Here is a 17,880-nt window from a genome sequence, read left to right on the forward strand (position 1 = left end):
TCCCACTGGACCTAATCTGACAACAGGGAACGTCACAAGAGCATCTATATCCTTTGATGTAATAGTCTCAATTCAGGGCTTTTCCAGGAATAAAAGAAACATTATAGAAACATGAATGCAGTATTGCAAGATTATTTTGTTTAAAATGTCAAGTGTTTGCTCACAAATATCTTGACACACCTTGAATGTCAATCAACAGTAGAAAGGTTAAATTCTTCCTGGGACTCCAAACTGTGAAATCCTGTGCAGCTGTTTAAAAAGGAGAGTCCCATGTGCCTGTCCCAGGGTGCTCTTTCAGAAACTGAGCTGCACAGTAGAATATGGAATCTGATCTAAGTTTAGCAACAAAGAGCATATAAACCCGTATACTTATTTGGGCATATTGAGAAGTAGGAAGAAAGTTGGGGCATGATACAAAATCCATAATTAACATGATTTTCCTCTGGAATGAGGGAAAATTCTAGTGCGAAGGACAAAAATATAACTTTGTTCAGTGCTTTTGAATTGTTTCTCTGGCTACAGGAAAGGGAGCATAATAAGGAACAAGAAAGAGGATGAAAAAGTAAAGCTGAAGATGGTGTTTAAGCCCTAGGGAATTAAATTCCCACACAGCAGCCATCTGGGTATTTGGAGAAAAGACCTGAGTGGGAAGCCAGAAAGGTGCAAGGCCACCCTCTGAGCTGGGGTTTGGGAACTTCCTACCTTTGCCTAGAAGCTGCAGCACAAGCTGAGAGAGCAGCAAGCCCAGCTGCAAATCAGGAAGAATCAATGCCGCCTACCCACACCGGAGGATGCAAGCAGCTCATTAAGGCAAGCTCTGGTAATTGATTTCCGAGAGAGGCAAATGCCTTCTCGCAGGCATCCACACAGGCATCCAGACTGCCTCTGCAACCCAGATTGCCTCAGACCTGTTCTCTGATGCCTTGCTCTCCCTTCAAACAAGGTGGAGGTGGTAGGATTTAGTCCCTGCATCTATTATACCCACAAGGAGTCAAGACCTTTGGGCAAGTCTGAGTGTGTACCATCAAGCTGAGATCACTGATATGAAGTTACATGACCTTTGGAGGTTTAAAGCAAGACTTCCCAAGCCATAAGACAGAAAGCCCTAGAACCCACTTGGGTACTGTAGATGGGAATGCCAGGGTAGTGTGGCTTTAAAAAAGCTCTGCCTATGCTGGTATGAATGTATAGAATAATGGCATTTTCAAAACAGAGACATTCAAGATGCTGAGCCAGGCCGGAAATACCAACCTATACAACCAATTTGATTGGATGTCTTTATGTTTTTGTCATTGTTTATGTTGGTGTTGTGTTTTGTTTTGCTTTTTGAGGCAAAGTTTCACTATATAACCCATTCTAGCCTGGAGTGCTGGGGATACAGGTGTGAGCCATGATGCCCTAGTCTTAATTGGACTTAGTTCACACTATGAGTCTGACCCTCCCCACAGACTCATACTCCTATCCAGTTCTGCTAAACCTAATGGCATTTTCCTTCAGGGTAGGGTTTGCCACCTCTATGGCTTCCATGAAGAAATCATCTACAAAGATGGGGCGACTGTATGTTTCAGTTTTCTTGTATATTTAATGGCAATAATAACAGTCCTCGCCTCTTAAGATTTGGATTCAAATAAAGTGGATATGGGGACACCTAGGATCACATCTTACACACAGGACACCAGCTCAGTGTCCCTGAGGGAGCAGTGCTGTATCAAGGTGGGATCACTTTTCTTTTTCAGAGCAGTGGGACACCTGTAGCCTGTGGATAGAATCAGCAGCACTAAACATGGATTGGTCAGGAGCTCTGCTGTTGGTGACAAGGAATTGCCTCTTCATTCTCTCTCTCTCTCTCTCTCTCTCTCTCTCTCTCTCTCTCTCTCTCTCTCTCTTTAATTGATTTTTATTGAGTTTTACATTTTTCTCTGCTCCCCTCCCTGCCTCTCTCCTCCTCCCTTCAACCCTACCCCAAGGTCCTCGTGCTCCCAATTTACTCAGGAGATCTTGTCTTTTTCTACTTCCCATGTAGATTAGATCTATGTAGGTCTCTCTTAGTGTACTTATTGTTGTCTAAGTTCTCTGGGATTGTGGTTTGTAGGCTGGTTTTCTTTGCTTTATGTTTAAAAACCACCTATGAGTGAGTACATGTGATAATTGTCTTTCTGTCTCTGGGTTACCTCACTCAAAATAATGTTTTCTAGTTCAATCCATTTTCCTGCAAAATTCAAGCTGTCATTATTTTTTCTGCTGTGTAGTACTCCATTGTGTAAATGTACCACATTTTTCTTATCCATTCTTCGATCGAGGGACATTTAGGCTGTTTCCAGGTTCTGGCTATGACAAACAAAGCTTTATTTAGTTGGGGAACTTTTAATGATTGCTTCTATTTCCTTAAGGGTTATACGTCTATTTAAATTATTTATCTGGTCTCGATTTAATTTTGGTATATGGAACCTATCAATAAAGTTGTCCCTTTCTTTTAAATTTTTCAATTTTGTGGAGTACACGTTTTTGGCATATGATCTGATGTTTCTATGGATTTCCTCCATGTCTCTTTTTTCATCCACTTTTTCATTTCTAATTTTGTTAATTTGAATATTCTTTCTTTGCCTTTTGGTTAGCTTGGATAAGGGTTTGTCTATTTTGTTGATTTTCTTGTAGAACCAACCTGTGTTTCATTGATTCTTTGTATTGTTTTCTTTGTTTCTGTTTTATTAATTTTCAGCCCTCAGTTTGACTATTTCCTGGCATCTAATCCTCCTGGGTAAGTTTGCTTCTTTTTGTCCTAGAGCTTTCAGGTGTTCTGTTAATTTGCTAGTGTGGTCTTTCTCCAACTTCTTTATATAGGCATTTAGCGCAATGAACTTTCCGCTTAAACACTGCTTTCATAGTGTCTCAGAAATTGGGGTATGTTGTACCTTCATTTTCACTGAGTTCTAAGAAGTCTTTAATTTCTTTATTTCTTCATTTACCCAGCGTGATTCATTTGACTCTGGCGAATTAACTCTGGGCAGAACCTGACCATCACAGCTTCATATGAGCAAAGAACCTCTTACACCTTCCCCCCCCCCACACACAAGCACACTCCTGTGGATAACAATTGCTCAACTGCCCCATTTCCAGGCTTTACTGCTAAATCAACCCAAGATAACTTTTTCCCCAACCTTCCATACTTAACCCAGCCTCCATGCTACCCGATAGTGAGGGAGAACTCCTCCATGGCTGTATGGATATAGTATCCAGCTTCAAGAACATCAGGCCCGATCTGACTGATGTCTCATTGCCTTCCCTGGTTATAGAAATGTACCCTGATGACAGTGCTTTTATAAAAGACGGCCAGGAGGTGTGGGGAGCTGTGGTCACCCTCGAGGTAATGCTATGGCAGAAGCCCTCCTTCAGGCACCTCTGTCCAAAAGACTGAATCGCACTAACCAGAGCCCTAAGAAAATCCATATTTTCACTGACAGTTGCTATACATTTGTCACACTCCACAGGCATGAGGAAAGAGGCTTTCTCAACACTGAAGGTAAGTCGATCAAAAACAAGAGATTCTTGATCTCCTAGAAGCTCTTTTGGCCCAAGGATGTTCTCAGTAATGAATTGCCTCAGACACCAGGAGATGGGGAATCAACTAAATTTCTCAGAAATCACAAAGTGGACACAAAATCACAAAGTGGACACCAAATCACAACATGGCAAAAGAAGCAGCCCACGGACTGCCAACACCAGTGATGCTCCTATTTCCAGCACCAACCCTTCCAGAAATGCCCATTTATTCTACTAAGGATGACGGTTTTTTCCAAGGCCTGACCAAGGGGTCAACTAAACAGGGATGATGGTACCCTGCAGAAGGGCAGATGCTTTTAGTCCAGGTTCTGGGAAAAGTCCAATCCAACAGCTAAATGAGAGTACGTACCCTGGTAAACAAAATTATTCACATGGTGTTTAAAAGTTATTTCATCCCTTCCCTAAACCTTATGATTTGTTTAAGACATTGTTTCCAGATTTCTGGCTTGCAAGGTCACCAGCTCTGGTCCATGGCAGCATTGGGAGCCTGGAAAATGAGAAAGAGGTTACAACACCAGAAGTCTTTGGGGAAATAGAAATTCTCTGAGGCAAGGTCCTGGCACTATGAACATAAGTACCCACTGGTGTTAGACTCAGAAGCTGGCATTCTGTGGTTTTTCTTTTTAAAACTGGCTACTGCCCCCACCTCAGGGACTCAGTCTGGAGCATGACCCCTGCCACCTCCCTGATATGCTTTTCTAAATAAATTTCTGTCCTTCTCAAACCCAGTCTTTTGTAGTGGATTATTCCATGATTCTCAGACCCAAACAATGTGAACTCCATTCCTTAATTTTAATTAACCTTATTTAGCCCCCAAGCTTTCCAGATGCTTGAAAAACCTCCTTTATCTTCCAGCTTCAGAATTCTGTCCGCACAGAAGCCTCAGCCTGCCTCATCTATTAAATGACCTACAGTTATGAACAATAGAAAGATAAATCTGTTTCATTCAATGGAAACATTTACCCAATGAGTCTGAGTCATCAAAGCCTCAGAAAATTTGACACATTCATTAATTTTGTTCAAATTTATTTGTTAACCCAGAAATTGGGAACTATACAAGCTCAGAAGCCTGTGCCTTTTACATGAAGATGTATTTGCTGGAATGAGCTATTCCTTCCACACCGGGCTTTGCAAAGTAATTTCACTAAGGAAAGTAAGAGAAGAGCTTGGGTGTATATGATTCCACCGGGCCTGATTTATAAGGCACCTGTGAGGAGAGAGATACTCTCAGGGTCACAGGCTGTGACGAACCATATACGGGATGTGCTGTGTAGGGCCTTATGTCTGAGAAAGGGAGTAAATAGGAAAAGCTGCAAGACAGCGGAGGATACCAGGCACTCACAACACCACCTCTCCCTCCCTGGGTAATAGCCCGAGTTTCAGGTTCCAAAGCCACCCATTAACCCACCAGGACTCCTTATGACCTGTGAGTGACAGGACCTTCTTTAGAACTTCATGGAGATGCTCAACCTAAGTTTGCTTGACCAATATGTCAGCCAGTTTTACGCTGCTGTAATCAATTCCCTGAACAGAAAGCTTAAAGGAAAAAGCATTATTTGTGGCTCAAGGTTTTAGAGGGTTCAGTCCATCGTGGTGGAGTGTGTGAGACTGTGTGACAGACATATCTTACATCGTGGTGGCCAGAAGGCAGAGAAGGAAAATGCCTGCGTGAATGGGCTTGCTCCCTTTTCCTTTCCACTCTTCCTAGTCTCCTGCCTATTGGATGTTAGCACTCACATTGAGGACAGGTCCTGCTTTCCTCTATTAACCCTGTCTGGAGATGGCCTCACAGACATCTAGGATGTTCTAAGTTCAGTCAAGTTGACAGTCAAGGTGAGCCGCCATAGCTAAGCAGGTTATCTCATTACTCTGGTTACATGATTTGCTCAGGGGTTGTCACATGACTCAAGTTGATCCAATGAGATTCAGTCCCTGGGTCATTGAATAGAACCTTCCTTCCTAAAGCTGCTGAGCTGTGGAGATGCCATCCTGGAGCCCCCAAAGCCACCTACAGAGATGAGAATTCTAAAAATGATCACAACAAAATACAAAAGAGAGCACTCAGAGGGAAGTCTGAGTTCCTGAACTCATCTGTGCCTTAAAAATCACAATTGTGTATGTGAAGAACTTTTGTGTTTCAAGTGCTCAGAATTTGGTTCTTCTGTAACCTGTGTTCAGTCGCTGCATCCAGGTGGAAGCTACTCAGAGGGTTTTCTAAGATGCAAGCCTAGGATCAGGTGTAATCAGCCTTGGGTCAGAGTAGGATCTTTGAGTACAAAAGACAGGGGCATGAACCACTGCTCTGCAGCCCTGTCAATAGGTGGTCTCTGACAGCAACTTCCTCCACCTGCCACACACCAGAATTATTACTGCTCAGTGCCTGCAGACTGCATGTACTCCAGAGACATTGCTCTTGGAAAGAATTGTGCCCCTTTCTTTCTCTACCTTCAAAATCTATACTCCATAGGTTCTTAATGAGTCTTTCCTGGGTCAGAGGCTATCATGTTCTTGAGCAACAGGAGAAATTGAGTCACAGAAGATAGCCAGCCAGTAGTTATGAAAACCTCAGTTTTATGTGAGGAAAATGTCAGATAGGGCTCCAGTTTGATCCAAAAAGGCGAAGAAGCATCTGTGCTTCTGAAAACACTTTTCCCCAGGGCCCCAAATGATGGCAGCAGTAATCCTCCAAGATGCAGTTCCCATGAGTGATTTTTTTTTCTCATAACCTCTCTAACACTATCGTCATCTCCACTGCCACTGAAAGGCGTGTGTTCAATACTGAAAGACTTCCCTCATCCTTGGCATGTGGTACGCATGTGCATAGACAGGATCCCACTCTGATCAACCTGACACATACATTTTATTGCTCGGTAAGCCCAGGATCGGGTTTTGATGAACCTCAGCGACACATGTGTTTTATTGCTTGGTAATCCTAGGATTGAAACTCATCGAACTCACTCTCTAATTTCCATCCATTGTGCTATAGTTTCTTCTGGAATCATTCATGTGACACAAAGGGAGCTATATTAGGAGGACATGATGGTAAATTAATTTGGAAGACACACATTACAGTGCTGCTTCCCTAGCTCAAATGTCCAAGCCTTATACTCTGCCTTTTTATTCAGATATTCTGTAGTCAGCATTCATGTGAGTGAGCAGAGTGCTATCTTCTGCTCCTTGATATCTGGATATGAAAATGTTAAAATAAAAAACAACAACAAAAAGTACACTTCAAGTTGAGCAATGCTAATGTATGCCTTTAATCCCAGAACTCAGAAAGCAGAGGCAGGTGAATCTCTGTGAGACTGAGCCCAGTGTGGTCTCCAGAGTGAGTTTCAAAAAAAAAGAGAGAAAGCAAAAGACACAATGAAAGAAAGAAAGCGAGAGGGAGGGAGGGAGGGAGGGAGGGAGGGAGGGAGGGAGGGAGGGAGGGAAGAAAAGAAGGAAGGAAGGAGAAAGGAAAAAAAGAAAGAAAGAAAGAAAGAAAGAAAGAAAGAAAGAAAGAAAGAAAGAAAGAAAGAGAAAGAAGGAAGAAAGGAAAGAGTATTTTCTTCCCTGTCTTCTGTGCACCATTAATCTGCTAGCTTCAGTTGAGTTTTGAGTTCATATCAGAGATCTAGCTTGCCATGATAGAGCCTCTGGGTTTTTTAGTGAACACTGCAAAAATCGATGTATATAAAATGATTAAGTATTTAATAAACATATGTAAATAATGGATGAATAAATAAATCAATAAACAAACAAAGTGCAGATGAATACTAAGTAGTAGCATTTGCAAGGAGAAGCCAACTGCGAAGTACAGAATCATAGGAGGATCCTTTCTCATCTGTCCTGTCCTTTGTCATGCTTAGCTCTGAATGACTGATCCTACTATACAAAACTACTCCCCAACCTCTGTCCCCTGCATTGGCAGGTCATGAAGTGGTGAGGTGGTTTTCGTAGCCCTGCACTGACCTGGTATTCCATGTCAAGTAGATGACTTACCTGTGCTGGAGCGGTATCTCCACCAAGAGTTTTTCGCTTTGTTTTTCATGATTGGGTGGTGGAGCTGAAACACGACAGACACCTAAGAATGGAGATTACTGTGGACACTCATCATGTTAATGTGGACCCAGATGACATGATGGGGAAACCTCATTAACCAATTATCTTTAAGAGGTGGAACCAAGTTAGGGTGTGGTTTTTTGGGACCCAGAGAAAATGGCATGCGACCCAGGTGCTCTCTCTCTCTCTCTCTCTCTCTCTCTCTCTCTCTCTCTCTCTCTCTCTCTGTGTGTGTGTGTGTGTGTGTGTGTGTGTGTGTGTGTGTGTGTGTGTGTGTGGTTCCCTCATGACACAGCTGATCTTGGACTTCCCATTCTTGTTTCATGAGTTTTCCCCTTATAATAAATAAAAATATAATTGTTTTATCTTTTAGGTATCCTGGTTATTTCCAAAATCGAGTTAACTTCTACAGTTGGTGCCCTGAATTGTGGGGCTGGGTCTCCAGTGGCTCTACGCCATTCATTTGGGTATAGAATTCTCACACAGTAGCCCTGAGTAGCCACTAGTCACAGGCTTTCATATTTTCTCATTAAACATCACAGAGCACTTTAGCTACCCACAGCTGTGTGACTGGCTCCTGGATCCAGTTTGGTCACAGGCTTCCCTGATTTCTTGCTCTCCTTATGCCTGTGTGGCTGTTGACCAGTCAGGGACTTCCACAGAGTGCACAGTCTGTGAATTACACTGATCAATTGTTTTTAATCTGAGCATATCTTTCAACATTAAGCTAAAATGGCCACGTGGCTACAAGCATGCAGCAACACCTACTGTCAGGTAATGATTATTGTACCTACTCCTGCTCAAACTCAACCACAGGTAAGATTTATAATTTAAAATATGAATTATAAACTTATAATTTTAAGGGACAAGATGATGGACAATTTAACAACCCAGGAATTCAATAGCCTTTTTACTTATACCATGTACGATGTTATGCAAGGTTTAAATGATTTCCCTTCTACATCCCTCTATTTGATTCTGGGAATTAGCTTTGTCCTTCATATTTTCTTCTTAAAGACAAGGTTTGATAATAGGGCCAAAAATGAGGCACTTTTAAAAATGATACAGTCTTTACAGACTGATAATGACCAGCTAAAAGGGAATTTCAGCACTCTGGAGAAGCATACAACCAATTTGACAAATATAACCCAATCAATGGCAGAGAGTCCTGAGACATTGTCTGAGAGAATTTGTACTGTTGAATGTGTTAATTGGACTCTGTTAAAGGGTTATGATAGATTGACTGATAGAATGTCTCTTCAATAAGGTAATATGCATGCTATAAAATTATGTCCAATGATGAGATGTTATTTTTACTGGACAGACTTTACACCTTGGAATCCTCAATGAGGGTATTAGAACAGAACACGGGACAGGAGATCCAGACTTTACAAAAGGCAGTGGTAAAAAGATTTGAAAAGATTGAGGAATTTATTGAATTTGATGACCAGGGACAAAAGGAACAAAGACAAAATGTAGCTTCATCAGTATGTACCCAAACCCCAGGATAGCTTACCCAGAGTTCTACGTGTGTTTATGGTGATATCATTAGAAAGAGCATTTGGCACAAAATACCCTAAGGTAGTCAAAAAATATATGTGGGAACCCATACATATGACTGATCTAAAGGAAAGCAATTGTATCTTATGGAATACATTTATCCTTTGTTAGGGAAATGGCCAAAATGTAGGCTTCAAGTAACAAGGCAATGCCACAAGACTGGATTCAGCTATTCTCAGCGGTTCTAGAAAATGGAACTCAGCTGCTTTGGAAGTGTTATATGAGGGAAGAAGTGAAAATTTTAGAGCAACAGGAAAAAAGTAAAAGGACTTGTGATTTCCCAAGATCAAATTCTGAGTGAGGGCCTTTACTCTGATCCTCAGGATCAGGATCTTTACAATGAACACACCTTGTACCTATGTAGCACAGCAGCTTTAAATGCTTGGGACAGAATTCAGGAACAGGAAAGAGAATTGAACACTATATTAGGGTTAAATAGGGTCAGAGAGAACACTTTAGTAGTAATCTGGAGCTTGGAGTCTTTTCACATTTTACAGGTTAGGTGTAGTCATCCTGTAGCTTCTTTCTATGTTGAATTGTCAGTATCAAATCCATGTATCCTTGCATGCCTAGCTCCTCTACACACATCCTGCTGCCACCATATCTTCTTATAGGCACGGTCCTGTATAATAAAGGACACTTCAGGGACATCATGGTGACTCACAGCCTCTAATACTCCATACTGTATACATCACACGGGGATTAAATTAGATCATCATCCCAGGAATGAGGGGTCATAACTGACCACCAACAGCCCCAACCTCCCTACACAATGTCTCCTGCCAACCCCAGTGGAGCCTGTGCTCCCTCAAGCCTAGTCCACAGCTTTCACTATGGCAATGGCCCATTCTGTGACATCATAGAATCCCCACCTCACTCTGAGTATCTTTAAAGAGGTCCAGCCTTTTCCTGCCCCTCCCTTTGCTTTCCATTTCATTTCCAGGGCCCTCGGAGAACACTTGCAGGTGTAGCCCAACTCTTTCTCAGGCATACTTAGCTAAAAACCGCCTCACACCCAGTCTTTCTCACTGTATCCCCTTCAACTCTGGGAGCGGGGAGACAGCCACGGATGCTCCTTCCTCAGATTCACAGAAAGAAGCTCACACACTGCCTGGTCACTTCAGCTGCTGGATTTTCCAGCAAGGATCCCTTGTAGAGATGCAGTTTTGAAGATGCCATTTACTGCATCTGGGGTTGGGGTACAGAGGAGATTGCAAACTTTCCATCATTAGAGTTCATTATCGATTTCTGATGTGTCTCCATGAAGAGTCCTATCCCCATATGGTAGAAGCCTAAATTCCAAGCCTTAGCTCCTTTAGAAAGAATCAGCCGGTACATGGAGTATATACAGACAATGTTTAGTTAGACTAAAATAACTGATCTCTACTCAAATGTGAGGTTCATAGAATCATTAAGAAACATCTATCTTCCCTGTCTTATCCCAGCCTCCTTTCGTGAGCCTGTGTGTAACATGAGAAACAACCATGGTTTCCCACACTGTTGTCAGCACAGTGCCTCAGCCATATGAGAACTTATGCACAAAATGTTCTGGTTCTGTTAGCAAGTGTATGAGCATACACCCAGCCAGCCCATCTCAAGAAATTTTGCAGATGTTGATAGAGGAAACCATCTGACATCAACAGATGTCCATGAACTTTCACACACATGGACATGGACCTGCAGTCAGGAGCAAACACATGAAAAGCCATACAATTCACACCCCAAATGAAAATACACACGCACACACACACACACACACACACACACACACACACACACGGAATTAGAGAACAATTCTGTAAAGGTATTTCCTGTGACAGTGGCGTTGGCAGTGGAGCCATATAGTGGTGAACCTCTGAATACAAATAAAAAGATTGCTGCCAGGGACTGAGGTCTGAAGAGAAGCTCAGAAGTCAGCACCCAGGGTGTATTGCCTACCCACCCTGGTCAAGCTATAAATGATAATCATGTACAGACATGGACAGAGCCATGGTTCTTCTTTCCCTGTCGGGAGGCTGGAGTCTTCATCCAGGTAAACTGTGTGGGTTCCTCCTAAAGCCTTTCTTCACCACAAACAGAGGGTTTCTGATTATTATGTTCTTGGCCTTTAATCCTAGCATTCGGGAGGCAGAAGCAGCAGGATCTCTGTGAGTTTGAGGCCAGCTTGGTTCATAGAATAAGTTCCAGGACAGCCAGGGCTGTTACAGAGGGAAAACCCTGTCTTGAAAAAAATGCAGGTCTCCTTGTGAGTACCCTTCTGATCCATGCTATCTCCAGTTCTTTTTTAGGATGAGCTGTCCTAGATAAATGAACATCAGGTACCTCTCAATACTGCTGTCTCCCCACTTAAAGTCCTAAGCAGTAAGTATGTCACAGTTTTTCAGTCTCTCTATTTAATTTTCCAACCAAAATATACCTCATACTGCATGCCAATCTCTCAGGTCATGAATTTTGGGTTGTTTCCAAGACACATAGAATACACTTATGCAACACATGGCCTTGCTTTGAATGTGAGCTCCTGTTAGTGGCCTCTAACTGGCCCTCAGGCAAAGACCACAGCTGCTACTATGTCAGGCTTCCATTATGTAGGGTCATAGAGCCCTCCTTTCTTATCCTCAGAATCTCAGAGAGTGTTCATTCCTTGTTACCTCAAAGCCTGACCCATTCTTATTCTCTGCCTCTGACTTTCCAAGCATCCCCAGAAACACTTGGTTTTGGGGGTATAACTCAAGGCTTTTCCCAGCGACACTTCCCTGGGCTCCAGTTCATATCTAGTTGCTACCAGACTACATATTCTCATAGGTACATAAGCTTTGAGAAGAGGGAGGCCTGTGACCATGCTACACCCCAGCTCAAATATCTGAGCCTCACACTCTGCCTCATCTTCGCAGCCAGTCTGCAGCCACACTGGTTCCATTGGTGTCAATAAGAAGGCAGGATGCTACTATCTTCCCTTTGAGGTCTGGATGTAAAAGTAACAAAAACCTTATTTCCCATTCTGTTCTCTGTGGGCCATTAACCTGCTAACTTGAGTTGGGCTGTGGATTCATGCAGAGATCTTCTTGTAGAGACATTCTTGGCATGACAGAGGACGAGATTTTAGAGTGACCAACAAAAATACAGAGAGAAATAGTGAATCATGAATAACCTGTAGTAATATGAGCGGCGGGGCTGGGTCCCCAAAACCCCAGCCACCTGGCTCGGCTAGCCTATGCCCCGAAATAATTACACAGACACTGTATTCATTTAATCACTGCTTGGCCCTTAGCTCTAGCCCTTACTGGCTAATTCTGATATCCCAATCAACCCATCTCTAATAATCTGTGGCACCGGTCTTACCGGGAAGATTCTAGCCTAAGTCCATCCTGGGTCGGAGCTTCATAGCGTGCATCTTCCCTGGAGCGGGTAGCATGGCGTCTCTCTAAAGCGTCTGCTCCGGAGAGGAGAGCTGCGGAGTCTGACCTCACTTCCTCTTCCTCCCGGCATTCTGTTCTGTTTACTCCACCCACCTAAGGGTGGGCCTATCCAATGGGCCTAGCAGTTTCTTTATTGCTTAGCCAATGAAATCAACAGATTGATATATGACACTCCCACATCAATAACCCAACAAGTGTGTGAATAAATGAATAAGTATATAAAGTATGGATGCATCCTAAATAGTACCCTTTTCAAGGAGAGCCCAGCTATGAGATTTACAGACTCATGGTAAACCTGCCCTTACCTGTCCTGTTCTCAGTTGTGCTTGGCTCTGAATGATTCCACGAGTAAATGAATGTCTCTGCTGTGCTAAAATAGGCTAAGCCCTCTGCACCCATGATTGGAAGTTCATGATGTGGTTGGGTGGTTATCTTAGCCATGTACTGACATGGGACTCTCTGTCAAGGACATGGTTCACCTGTGCTGGACCCACATTCTCTCTACAGTGTTTCTTATGAAAGGATGGTAGAACTGAAACATGAATGTGGTGCAATGAATAAGAGCAGCCCCCATAGGCTCACATATTTTAATGATTATTCAGCAGAAAGTGACTATTAGGATTAGAAGGATTAAGAGGTTTGGATTGTTGGAGGAACTGTGTCACAGCGGTGGGTTTTGAGATTTCAAAAGTCTATGAGTCTCTCTTTCTTGCTTAAAGATCAGAATGTAGATCTCATCAACTACTCCAATGCTATGCATGCTGCCATGGTGATTATGGCTATGAAATTAATATGCTCCCAGTTGAGCATATCACTAACTTTATTCTGCTAAATGTGTTGAGTATCTAACTACCTTCTAAATTTGCATTTCTGTACTCATAAGTTAGTACAGCTCTCAGGCCACATTAGAGAAGTTGCTTTGTACAGACACTCAACATAACAAATCAGAACTTTAAAAGTGCAAAGAATACACGTGTCAATGTTATTATATCATACACATACCCTAAGTACTACTGACCATTCTTGACTAGGAGGTTGGAAAGTTTTTAAGAGTCAGAGATAAGGTAGAACTGGAGTGAAAAATGATATCTTTTAGACATGACAAGAGTGTTGCAAATATGAATTCACAATATCAAATTCGGCAGCACTTTATCATGAAAGGGAATGGGGCTCAGTAGTCCTCATCCCTAATTGAGAAGCTCTTGACAGTTGCTGGCATCTAGAGGATGAAGGGTCAGGATTACCTAGGCTTAGGGTATTAGCCCCTGGTTTACTGATACATAAAATGGATGGTCCCACACCCATGAAAATATATGCACCAAATTCAGCCTGTGTGATGTGGGAGGGAGTGAAGGTTTCAGAACTGATCAGGAAGAGTTGGAATGTGGGGGTCAAATAGTCAAAAGAAATTGTGGCAATGTATGAACTCCTCAGAAAATTATAAAAATAACAACACACTCAGAAAGTTCAGTGTTAAGACTATTAACAATTTTATGAAATTTTTGATGTTTTAAAAGACATATGTGATCACAAGTTGGGAAAACAGGTGAGTGACTGGTGTCTCAACTGGATTGCCCCAAAGTCCAAACTCTCACTAAATCCCAAGTACATCCCATGCTCCTCCCACTCCCATCCCAGGAACCAGCAAGGCAGCTGGACTCTGTCCCTACCTCTAGTAGAACCTCACTGCTCTGGTATAGTTCCCACCAGCCTGCAAGAAGGTGAGTGACCTGCCTCCAAACCAGGCTCCAGCTCCTACTACCCACTAGACTCTGTCCCTCTGAGACCCACTCTGCTGCCCAACCCCTTGCACCTGAACATACTTCCTGTGGCCAGCCTTCCTTCGCAACCCCAGGAGACTACACAGGCACAGGCACAAACCACAACAGTTGGATAAACAGGCACAATTACAAGTCACGCCACTACATCTACCATCATTGCTGGTCTGTAATTGAAATTGATGACATGTATTTAAAGGCTCTGACCCATAGTCTTTTCATTGAACCCATAACACATCCTCCCACTGGATGAGTCACCTATGACCCTTTTTGGGTCTGAGCCACACCTGGACTTAAAAAATTTTGTAGCCAGAATTTTTTTTTCACTCCTCTCCAGGACCCAATCAAGGTCTCATAAGAAATAAAGACTGCTCCTGAATAAAGAAGAGTCTGTCTGCTCATAGGGCTTGGTTAGTTAGTTGATCTATAACTGCACCACATCACACTGAAAGCCTCAACCAAACCTTCCTGGAAAACACTAGACAGTGCTGAAGACAGGGTGAAATATAACCCCAAGGTATCACACTGATACCTACAAGAATGAGGCCAAGCATCACTACGCCCATGATTTCCAAGAGTCGTTTGATATTCACTAGGGTTATTAGTACTTGTTTCCTGAAACTATAGATTCCAGAATCTCTCCCTCCTGACCTTGGTCCTCAAACTGACATGATTAAAACCAAAGTAACCCATTAGGTTATCAAGTTGACAACCAAAATGTAGCATCACCATTTTAATGCAAATGTCTAAGGGGAAACCCTAAATCCCTGTTCTAGTGGCATGCTTGTAGGCAAGTTCACTGCCCAGACACAATTGCCCATGCTGCCTTAAACTCTCACCAGCCCTACCTGGAAGAAGCTGGAACTGTATCCGACCTCTACAGACATCTGCCTTCCTGCTACCTACGTAAGACAATTATGAAGCCTTGAAGTTTTACATTATACTTTGCTCTGCATCACATGCCCTAGCAATGCGCATTTTGTTTTCAATAATTTTTATGATGTTCACATGTTACCATAGTTCATCTTCTTTCAGACCCTTTCCTGTATTTCAGAGAGTGTTTTCAGTCTTCAGCTTGAACTTCTTACAGCCGGGCTTGTGGGATGGCTCCTCACAAAGACGAAGGGTGGTGAGTGGCACATTCTTTCTTCAACAGCTGTCTCCATGTGTACTGTCCAGAGCTCTCTTCCCAGACCTCTGTTCATGGTTCACACATTTGCCTTTCGTCATTGTCTACCCTCACCCCCAAAGGAAAGGGCCAGGGGCGCAGACTATGTCACCTTGTCAAAAATCACAGGAATAGAATTTATAAATTGGAGGAGTTTGAACAACCACTTCTAGTGCAAACTCAGAGTAGCATCTGTGGTAGTTCGAATGAAAATGGCCCCAGGGGCTCACAGGGAGTGGTGCTATTTACTATAGGTGTGGCCTTGTTGGAAGAAGTGGGTCTGGCTTTGAGATTTCGGATTTTCAAGCTAGGTTCGATTTCACTCTCTCTTCCTGCTGCCTGCTGACCCCGAATTCTCAGTTACCTCTCCATCTGCCTGCATGCTGCCGTGTTTCCTGACATGATGACAATGGACTGACCTCTGAATGTGAGTCAGCCCAATTAAATGTTTTCCTTTAAAAGAGTTACAATCAGCCCTCTGCCTCCCCAGAGCCCCCTCAGCGGAGGCTAGGACACGAGGTCGACGCTGGGCGCCCCTCCTCCTGCTCGCCATGGCTGCGCCCCGTGAGCCCCGCGCTCTGAAGGCCTCCGCGCCCGGGTCTGGGAAAGCCAAGCTGACTCACCCCGGGAAGGCAATCCTGGCAGGCGGCCTGGCGGGAGGCATAGAAATCTGCATCACCTTCCCCGACCGAGTACGTGAAGACGCAATTGCAGCTAGATGAACGCGCGCACCCACCGCGGTACGGGGCATCGGGGACTGCGTGCGGCAAACTGTCTGCAGCAGTGGCGTCCTGGGCCTGTACCGCGGCCTCAGCTCCTTGCTCTACGGCTCCATCCCAAAGTCGGCTGTCAGGTTTGGGACATTTGAGTTCCTCAGCAACCAATGCGGGATGCTCAGGGTCAGCTCGACAGCAAAAGAGGGCTGTTGTGTGGTCTGGGCGCCGGCGTGGCGGAGGCAGTGATGGTCGTGTGCCCCATGGAGACCATCAAGGTGAAGTTCATTCACGACCAGACTTCCCCCAACCCTAAGTACCGAGGATTTTTCCATGGGGTTAGGGAGATTGTTCAGGAACAAGGGCTAAAGGGGACATACCAAGGCCTCACAGCAACTGTACTGAAGCAGGGCTCAAACCAAGCCATCCGATTCTTCGTTATGACCTCATTTCGCAACTGGTACTGAGGGGACAATCCCAACAAGCCTATGAATCCACTGATCACGGGGGTCTTTGGAGCCATTGCTGGTGCAGCCAGTGTCTTTGGAAACACTCCTCTGGATGTGATCAAGACCAGGATGCAGGGCCTGGAGGCACACAAATACCGGAACACACTGGACTGTGGCTTGCAGATCCTGAAGAATGCGGGACCCAAGGCGTTCTACAAGGGCACTGTTCCCCGCCTGGGCCGAGTCTGCCTAGATGTGGCCATCATGTTCATCATCTACAATGAGGTGGTAAAGCTGCTCAATAAAGTTTGGAAGACAGACTAAGCCTAGAAGGTGCGGCGGGGTGCCCCAGCTCCAGACCAGACCCCGCCGCCCACTCTTATGATTCCAGTGCAGTAGTGCCAAAAGGCCCCTTCCCTTGTTACTTACGTTCTGCGGCCTGGTCTGTTCATGGTGACTACCATGTGTTCCATTAAAAAAAAAAAAGAGTTGCAATCATGGTGTCTCTGCATGGTAATAGAGCACAAAGACAGAAGTTAGTGCCAGGGACTGGGGCTCCGCTTTGGTAGGGTCAGGCCATGCTTTTATTTGGAGGAATATGGAACATTTTGGGACTCTGAACTATAAAAGTGATTGGACACTTTAAGCGAGCCTTGATGGGCCATTATAGTAGGAACATGGAAGGCAGTGCTGGTGAGGGTGATATGAACTGTGGGGTTAGACTCAAGAGGCTTCAGAGGAGAAGAATACGTATCCTAGAAAGTGATCTTGTGATATTTGGTGAAGAATATGACTGCTGTCTGCCCTTGTCTGAAAAATCTGCCTAAGGCTAAATTGAGGAGTTATGGATTAACAGCTTAGGCAGAGGACATTCCCAAAGAACCTAGCAGTGACTGTGTTAGGTGGCTATTAGTGGTCACATTCATGCAGATCTACAATGAAAAGGAGCAGGCTGGGCAAGGAAAATGTAAGATGAACAGTTGGAAGAGAAAAGGAGCACCAGGAAGTGTAAACAGGCTAAAGAAAAGCCTGACACTGAGTGGATGAAGGGGAGGGTCATCCTGGGTCACATCAAGGAAGTCCCCTGCAGTAATGAAGTATGTGTGATTTATCCACACATTTGGTCCTCAATGTCAGCTTATTTCATTTATCAAGACAAAATATCTTGGAGTGTTAAGATTTTCTATAAAT

General features: G+C 43.8%; 1 pseudogene; it reads left to right on the forward strand.

The window, feature by feature from the left end:
* The first annotated feature begins 16,078 nt into the window (after nucleotides 1–16,078).
* Nucleotides 16,079–17,118, forward strand: LOC142850964 (tricarboxylate transport protein, mitochondrial pseudogene; annotated as a pseudogene).
* The last annotated feature ends 762 nt before the right edge of the window (nucleotides 17,119–17,880 follow it).

The sequence above is a fragment of the Microtus pennsylvanicus genome, chromosome 5, assembly GCF_037038515.1.
Source record: "Microtus pennsylvanicus isolate mMicPen1 chromosome 5, mMicPen1.hap1, whole genome shotgun sequence".
NCBI lineage: Eukaryota > Metazoa > Chordata > Mammalia > Rodentia > Cricetidae > Microtus > Microtus pennsylvanicus.